The sequence below is a fragment of the Aegilops tauschii genome, chromosome 4, assembly GCF_002575655.3.
Source record: "Aegilops tauschii subsp. strangulata cultivar AL8/78 chromosome 4, Aet v6.0, whole genome shotgun sequence".
NCBI lineage: Eukaryota > Viridiplantae > Streptophyta > Magnoliopsida > Poales > Poaceae > Aegilops > Aegilops tauschii.
The window spans coordinates 161,945,570-161,949,439 of record NC_053038.3 but is presented as its reverse complement, the minus strand read 5'-3'; positions in this window follow the sequence as shown (position 1 = coordinate 161,949,439).

The following is a 3,870-nucleotide window of genomic DNA, read 5'->3' as shown; positions in this document are numbered from 1 at the left end:
TTGTTACGATGATTCTCCACTTCACTCTGAAATTCTTTGAACTTTTCAAATGTTTCAAACTTGTGTTTCATCAAGTAGATATACCTATATCTGCTCAAATCATCTGTGAAGGTCAGAAAATAATGATACCTGTTACGAGCCTCAATATTCATCGGGCCACATACATCTGTATGTATGATTTCCAACAAATCTGTTGCTCTCCCCATAGTTCCGGAGAACGGCGTTTTAGTCATCTTGCCCATGAGGCACGGTTCGCAAGCATCAAGTGATTCATAATCAAGTGATTCCAAAATCCCATCAGTATGGAGTTTCTTCATGCGCTTTACACCAATATGACCTAAACGGCAGTGCCACAAATAAGTTGCACTATCATTATTAACTTTGCATCTTTTAGCTTCAATATTATGAATATGTGTATCACTACGATCGAGATCCAACAAACCATTTTCGTTGGTGTGTATGACCATAGAAGGTTTTTATTCATGTAAACAGAACAACAATTGTTCTCTAACTTAAATGAATAACCGTATTGCAATAAACATGATCAAATCATATTCATGCTCAACGCAAACACCAAATAACACTTATTTAGTTTCAACACTAATCCCGAAAGAATAGGGAGTGTGCGATGATGATCATATCAATCTTGGAACTACTTCCAACACACATCGTCACCTCGCCTTTTACTAGTCTCTGTTTATTCTGCTACTCCCGTTTTCGAGTTACTACTCTTTAGCAACTGAACCAGTATCAAATACTGAGGGGTTGCTATAAACACTAGTAAGTACACATCAATAACATGTATATCCAATATACCTTTGTTCACTTTGCCATCTTTCTTATCCACCAAATACTTGGGGTAGTTCCGCTTCCAGTGACCAGTCCCTTTGCAGTAGAAGCACTTAGTCTCAGGCTTAGGTACAGACTTGGGCTTCTTCACTTGAGTAGCAACTTGCTTGCCGTTATTTTGAAGTTCCCCTTCTTCCCTTTGCCCTTTTCTTGAAACTAGTGGTCTTGTCAACCATCAACACTTGAAGTCGTCTCGTCAACCATCAACACTTGATGTTTTTCTTGATTTCTACCTTCGTCGATTTTAGCATCACGAAGAGCTCGGGAATTACTTTCGTCATCCCTTGCATACTATAGTTCATCACGGAGTTCGACTAACTTGGTGATGGTGACTAGAGAATTCTGTCAATCACTATTTTATCTGGAAGATTAACTCCCACTTGATTCAAGCAATTGTAGTATCCAGACAATCTGAGCACATGCTCACTAGTTGAGCGATTCTCCTCCATCTTTTAGCTATAGAACTTGTTGGAGACTTCATATCTCTCAACTCGGGTATTTGCTTGAAATATTAACTTCAACTCCTGGAACATCTTATATGGTCCATGACGTTCAAAACGTCTTTGAAGTCCCGATTCTAAGCCGTTAAGCATGGTGCACTAAACTATCAAGTAGTCATCATATTGAGCTAGCCAAACGTTCATAACGTCTGCATCTGCTCCTGCAATAGGTCTGTCACCTAGCGGTGCATCAAGGACATAATTTTTCTGTGCAGCAATGAGGATAATCCTCGGATCACGGATCCAATCCGCATCTTTGGTACTAACATCTTTCAACATAATTTTCTCTAGGAACATATCAAAATAATCATAGGGAAGCAACAACGCGAGCTATTGATCTACAACATAATTTGCAAAATACTATCAGGACTAAGTTCATGATAAATTCAAGTTCAATTAATCATATTACTTAAGAACTCCCACTTAGATAGACATCCCTCTAATCCTCTAAGTGATCACGTGATCCATATCAACTAAACCATGTCCGATCATCACGTGAGATGGAGTAGTTTCAATGGTGAACATCACTATGTTGATCATATCTACTATATGATTCACGCTCGACCTTTTGGTCTCAGTGTTCCGAGGCCATATCTGTTATATGCTAGGCTCGTCAAGTTTAACCTGAGTATTCCGCGTGTGCAACTGTTTTGCACCCGTTGTATTTGAACGTAGAGCTTATCACACCCGATCATCACGTGGTGTCTCAGCACGAAGAACTTTTGCAACGGTGCATACTCAGGGAGAACACTTATACTTTGATAATTTAGTGAAGGATCAGCTTATAATGCTACCGTCAAACAAAGCAAGATAAGATGCATAAAGGATTAACATCACATGCAATCAATATAAGTGATATGATATGGCCATCATCATCTTGTGCTTGTGATCTCCATCTCCGAAGCACCGTCATGATCACCATCGTCACCGGCGCGACACCTTGATCTCCATCGTAGCATCGTTGTCGTCTCGCCAACTTATTGCTTTTACGACTATCGCTACCGCTTAGTGATAAAGTAAAACTATTACATGGCGATTGCATCTCATACAATAAAGCGACAACCATATGGCTCCTGCCAGTTGCCGATAACTCGGTTACAAAACATGATCATCTCATACAACACATTATATCACATCATGTCTTGACCATATCACATCACAACATGCCCTGCAAAAACAAGTTAGACGTCCTCTACTTTGTTGTTGCATATTTTACGTGGCTGCTACGGGCTTAGCAAGAACCGTTCTTACCTACGCATCAAAACCACAACGATAGTTTGTCAAGTTGGTGCTGTTTTAACCTTCGCAAGGACCGGGCGTAGCCACACTCGGTTCAACTAAAGTGAGAGAGACAGACACCCGCCAGTCACCTTTAAGCAACGAGTGCTCCGAACGGTGAAACCAGTCTCGCGTAAGCGTACGCGTAATGTCGGTCCGGGCCGCTTCATCTCACAATACCGCTGAACCAAAGTATGATATGCTGGTAAGCAGTATGACTTATATCGCCCACAACTCACTTGTGTTCTACTTGTGCATAGCATCAACGCATAAAACCAGGCTCGGATGCCACTGTTGGGGAATGTAGTAATTTCAAAAAAAATTCCTACGCACACGCAAGATCATGGTGATGCATAGCAACGAGAGGGGAGAGTGTTGTCTACGTACCCTCGTAGACTGACAGCGGAAGCGTTATCACAACGCGGTTGATGTAGTCGTACGTCTTCACGATCCGACCGATAAAGTACCGAACGTACGGCACCTCTGAGTTCTACACACGTTCAGCTCGATGACGTCCCTCGAACTCCGATCCAGCCGAGTGTTGAGGGAGAGTTTCGTCAGCACGACGGCGTGGTGATGATGATGATGTTCCACCGACGCAGGGCTTCGCCTAAGCTCCGCAACGGTATTATCGAGGTGTAATATGGTGGAGGGGGGCACCGCACACGGCTAAGAGATCTCAAGGATCAATTGTTGTGTCTCTGGGGTGCCCCCCTGCCCCCGTATATAAAGGAGCAAGGGAGGAGGAGGCCGGCCCTAGGAGGGGGCGCACCAAGTGTGGAGTCCTACTAGGACTCCCTAGTCCTAGTAGGATTCCACCTACCATATGGAATAGGAAAAGAGGAAGGGAAAAAGAGAAGGAAGGAAGGGGGCGCCCCCCTTCCCTAGTCCAATTCGGACCAGACCAAGGGAAGGGGTGCGGCCACCCTTGAGGCCCTTTTCCTTCTTTCCCGTATGGCCCAATAAGGCCCAATACGTATTCCCGTAACTCTCCGGTACTCCGAAAAATATCCGAATCACTCGGAACCTTTCCGAAGTCCGAATATAGTCGTCCAATATATCGATCTTTACGCCTCGACCATTTCGAGACTCCTCGTCATGTCCCCGATCTCATCCGGGACTCCGAACTCCTTCGGTACATCAACAACATAAACTCATAATAAAACTGTCATCGTAACTTTAAGCGTGCGGACCCTACGGGTTCGAGAACTATGTAGACATGACCGAGACACGTCTCCGGTCA